Raw genomic sequence first — 5,411 nt, forward strand, 5'->3', positions numbered from 1 at the left:
GTAATTTTTTTTTTTTTTTTCTGGGAAGGGTGAGCTCTTCTACGTGTTCTATGACCTTTTCCAATCCCAATGGAGAGATGACGTGCTCAAGAAAAGACTACTCTGTGCATCTGATTTAGTATTTAGCAAAATTCAGCTTCAGCCCTCCTGTATTGACATGTTGAAGTACAGCCTGTAGGGCTTTTTTTTCATCAGCTTCAGGAGTCTTTCCAAACATAGTAACATCATCCAGATAATACTAGATTCTGGGCTTGTTGTTAAGAATTATTAACATATTTGAAAAGCTCTGGATGTTGATTCAGGTCCATATGGTGTATGACTAAAAGAAAAAAGTTCCATTAACTGTAATAAATGCTGTGAAACTCAAGCTGTCTGGATCCTTGGCCATATGCATTCTTTAAATCAAGAGTAGAATATGACGTCAGTATCTGTAAATGGTTAACTGTCAGTCACAATGGCTTTGTCTGGCTTCCCTAAATCCACACAAAAACAAGTATTCTGGTTTGGTTTTTGTCACCACTGTGCTAAAACTAATTCAGAAAATGGAGCGTCTCCATTAGTATCATTGTGGGCTATTTTTTTAATTATCTTGTAACTCAGCATCTCTCATTCAATTGTAGAGAAAATAATTTCCATTGTAAAAGTGACACATTAGATTAAATTGTCATGCTGTGAATAAATCCTTCTGCACATGTATGGCATTTCCATGTAATAGTTGATACTATTTCTTTTGTAAGAGCTAAAACTGGAATTTGCATTGCAGCAGTGCAATTTGTTTCATTGTATTGAAGCAATGCATATATATATATATATATATATACACACTTGCATATGTAGTGCAGTTCACAGATTTCTGCCTAACAGGAATATTATTGTACACAATAAAAAATTCAGCAGTACGTATCAAGTCACTTTTCTATGCAGGAAACAAGAACAATGTTCTTCAGGTAGCTCACTAGATAACGTCAAGTGTCAAACCTCTATAGCATTGCATTCACCGAGTACTGAAGCTCAGAAACGAGTGTACAGTGTTATTTTAGCAGCATATGACCGTTCTTCTGGTGCAAGAAAAAGTAACTGGACACAAATGCATCCATAATAAATAACTGCTTCCATCCGTGGCCAAAACAGTAACACTTGGCACTGTAATGTCACGTAAACATTGCTTAGGTAGAAATTCATCATGTCTTTTAATATGACATCTTTTGGCAGTATTTACAGGTTATCCAATCTGGCTTACAATGTGACATGGAGAGAGCAGTAGTATATTTACACACACACACATATATATACACACATATACATGTTACGTATGCTGAGCTTTTAGCCATAGTTCCAGTGGGGGCAGTTTGAGTGCAGTTCACCATTTCTCAATTTTCCTATTGCAAATTCAGTTAGAGAAGCAATGGTTAGGATCTCTTGTAGTGTCAGGTCCAATTCATGCAGTTAATACTATCTATGATCAATAGGAAATGCTTTCTTCCATAAGCTGAACTTGACCTTTTTCTGCTGTGCTTCTAGACTTACACGATTTTTAACTCCCTTAAAGCAGCAGTGTACTGTTCTGTTGAGTCACTTGGTTTCTGTGTATGCTGGCAATCTTTATTGGATTCAGATACAACATTTATTGCAGGAAAAAAAATTATTTTTCAGCACAGATTCATTTTTTTTTTTTTCATCATGAAAGCATAGAGAATACATACTGGCTCTCTGCTCCAATACAGCAAACAGCGTAAGTGGTTTTGTTTCTGCAGCAAAGTCAGTGCCATTAACTGTAGTATATGCTTTCCAGTCATTTGCACAGAAGGAACTTAAGAGCACCCGGACTTTGTAGGAATGATGCAAATGAATTAAATGACAGCACAAACACTCGTTTCATTTCTTCACCTGCTGAATAGAAAAGGATGTAATGCTAAGATTCCAGGTGTCCACATATATACCAAATGAAAGTCTGATCCTGACTGCAACAGGCAACAGTAGAAACCAACCAAACCAACCAGAAAAAATCCAGTCAGATTAGCTTTAGAGGCTGCCTAAATTTCTTTTACCTGACAAATGTCCTCCTCTGTCCAACACCAATGCTGCAACACCAGAGCTCTCCTGAGTAATGGAAGTTCAGTTCATGTTACGTACTTGAAGCAACTGGATCAACAACTGCATCATCATCCACCTATGAACAGATGTGGAACTAATGCAGAACATTTCTTTCAGTCTTAAAACAGCCACTTATAATGGGGGTGACTGATAAACCTGCCTACGCTTTTTTGTTTTGTTGTAGTTTCAATACTGAAAACAATGAGGGTATTTCAAAGGCAGTTTTAATGAGGTACTTAATTACTACAGATTTAGACTTTTAGCACGGTGTTTGGTACATGAACGAAGCCTACATGGTAGGAATAGAAAGTTACTAAAGGTGAGGAAATGCTAATGGAAGAAAAAGTAGGACAGAGACAGAAAAGGCAGAAAACAAAGTCAGAGAAACAAAACATAGACAAAGAAGTGATACTAATAGCAAGCATTTCCTTTCTAAATGTTACTAAGGTGACAAAGAAGGAATTCAGTAAATAACAAAGGAATATGTAGCCGTCTCAACAACTGGATGATTGTAAAAATTTTTACACAACCTGTAAAAGCTGAAACATTCCATTTGCAACAACATTTTCCTCAAGAACGTTTCTGAGGCATACTCAAATTGTCTGATCAATACTATACAGTCTGGAATCAAACCTCAATTTAGAAGCAGCTGTTTTAATAGAATTTCATTTCGTTAATGTTTTTATTTTCATTTAAGTAGGAATGAATTATGAAATCTGGAATGGCATCATGGTGAAGAACTATCTTCCATGTATCATTTCCAATTTGAACATAAAGATGAGATGGAAGAGTGGGATGCATCTGCAGCTGCAACACCGTACAGCATCTGATAGTGTTTTGGGAGTGCTATCAGGTCACCACTTCTGCTTCCTTCAGGGCTGCCCCGGTCCCTTTCTAGATAAAACAGCCTGAGCATTGTAGTAGCTGGGAGTGATTCCCCACCCACCCACCCCCCCCCCCGAAAAAAAAAAAAGAAAACCCTGTACATTTGTGGGAGAATAAGGTTTAATGTTACCAGAGGGAAGGCAGCAAGGCGGAACAGGGGTGCTGCTGGGACAGGGACGAAGGAGGGAGCAGGGACTGGACAGACAGATGCACAAAAGCCTGAACAATTTCTAACTCGTTTCAGCCTGAACAACAAATGCCAAATATATTTCAATAGCACTCCAAGCCTACTTTACCATCTGGGGGGAGGGGAGGGAACAGGGGAGAAAGCCCCCATCACAACATCCCGCAACTCAGGAGGGTGTGCTAAGTCCTTTGCTTCGCGTTTCGCGGGTATCTTAATCCTAGGTCATCCAATAAAAGAAAACATCCTGCAGCAGTTTTACGAGCGCAGCACATCAACTCCTTTGTTTACGCTGGAACAAGAAGATGTTCTTTCCTGTTCCGACAAGAAAAGGACTTAAAACGCTACCGCGGGATCTCTCCGGGCTGGCACCTCTCTGCCCGGGGCTTGGGTTGCCAGACTGCGGCGCGCGGGTGGAAGCGAAGCGAGGAGGGCACCGGCGGCAGCCGCCGCGGCGACAGGCGCGACAGGGGCACGCGGGGCTCCCCCGACGGCGGCCCGCCGCCCAGGCCGCGGGCTGCCCCAGCCGTAAGTAAGCGCCAGCGAGGAGGTCGCACGCCGGGGGAGGGGCCGGGCCCTATTTTCGGCTGGGTGTACCGAACGCGCTTTCGGCGTGAAACGGGGAGAGCGGCGGGCGGCGGGCGACGGGGGGGGGGGGGGGGGGGGGGAGAGGAGGGACCCCGACCGCAACCCCGCCGCTGCCGCCACCAACCGCCGACCCGCCCGGCCGCCGCCGCCCCCGCAGCCCCCTCAGCGCCGCGTCCCCGGGGAGACGCCCCGCCCGCCGCGCCGCGCTGCACCCAGGGAGCTGTAGTCCGGCCGCGCCGGCCACCCCCCGCCCCCGCCACCACCGCGCCCCCCTCCCCACCGCCCCCGGCCCGGGGGGGAGAGCGGCGCCGCGGCCGCTCTCGCGAGGCTTGGGGGCGGGAGCGCTCTCGGGCGGCCTCCTCGCGAGGGCGGCCGCCGCCGCCGCGGGGATGTTTGGTGCGGGCGCCATTCCCCCGCGTGACGTCACAGTGCATTGTTGTGAGCGTAGCGGAGCATCCCTCAAGCTGTCAGCTGTGCCGCCGCCGCTACCGCCGCTGCGGGGAGCCGAGCCAGCCCGGCCCCCTCTCCCCTCTCCTCCTCCTCCTCCCCTCCTCCTCCTCCTCCTCCTCCTCCTCCCCTCCTCCTCCTCCTCCCCCGCCCCTCCCGCCCCGGGGGCTCCAGAGCTCGGTGTCACCGTATCATTGTCCGTGCGGAACCCCTCCGGGCCCCCCCGCCCCCCCGGTCCGCCCTCCCCCCGCCCCCCCCAGAACCACCTCAATGAGATGCAAACATGAAAGACAAGAGGAAGAAGAAGGACCGCACCTGGGCCGAGGCTGCCCGCCTGGTAGGTGCCGCGGCAGCATTGTGTGTGTGTGTGTGCACGCGTGTCTGTGTGTGCACGCGTGTGTGTGTGTGTGTGTGCGCGCGCGCGCGCGTCCCGCCGCCGCCAGCCCGGCGCGCTGCCCGCCGCTTTGTTGCCGGCGGTTGGGGCTGTTGGGGCGAGCGTGCGTGTGAGGGAGGGGGAGAGAGCGAGAGAACGACTCTGTGTGCGTGTGAGGGAGACTGAGGGACGGTGTGTGAGAGGGGGGACGGGGGGGGGAGAGACCGTGCGTGTGAGGGAGCGTGAAGGAGTGTGTGTGTGTGAGGGAGCGCCTGTGCGGGAGGGTGTGTGAGAGGGAGCTTGTGCGTGTGCGAGTTAGTGGGTGAAGGGAGAGGCCGGGCTGCCCCAGCGTGAGGGGAGCTCGGGCGTGCCCCTGTGCGTGTGTGTGTGTGTGTGTGTTGGGGGGGGGGGTGTTGTCGGTGAGGGGGTGCCTCCCCCCGGCGGTGCCGGGGCAGCCCGCTCCGAGCGTGGGTGAGCCCGAGCTGGCGGTACAGGCAGCCCTCTGCTCTCCTCCCGTCCCCGCCTGGAGAGGAGAAATAGCTACATCCCTTCCTCGGTGTATGTGTGAGGAAATGCTATTCTTTTCTTCTTTTGCATGTGTGTGTTTAAATAGCCAGGGATTGTTTCTATCTCTGCAAGTTCATGCATCAGATATCCCAAGAAAATCCCTCCTTTTAATTCTAGAGAAAAGTGAAATATCCGGGAATTGCTTTTTCATCCCTTTAGTGCGGACAGGAGGACTGGGGTGAGGGGCGAGGACGTTAGAGAGAACTCTGTCCTGGGATTTCCCTTCACCCTCTCCACTTCCCCCACTCAGCAGGGAAATATCCAATCAAACCC

General features: G+C 49.5%; 1 long non-coding RNA gene across 1 annotated transcript; it reads right to left on the bottom strand.

The window, feature by feature from the left end:
* Window positions 1-1,176: 1,176 nt before the first annotated feature.
* LOC142029024 (uncharacterized) lies at window positions 1,177-3,936 on the bottom strand. Its single transcript, XR_012649778.1, has 3 exons — window positions 3,276-3,936; window positions 2,049-2,170; window positions 1,177-1,887 (listed from the first exon to the last, which is right to left on the bottom strand). It is a non-coding gene; the product is annotated as an uncharacterized LOC142029024 (long non-coding RNA).
* Between the last annotated feature and the right edge of the window lie 1,475 nt (window positions 3,937-5,411).

This window comes from Buteo buteo, chromosome 3 (genome assembly GCF_964188355.1).
Source record: "Buteo buteo chromosome 3, bButBut1.hap1.1, whole genome shotgun sequence".
NCBI lineage: Eukaryota > Metazoa > Chordata > Aves > Accipitriformes > Accipitridae > Buteo > Buteo buteo.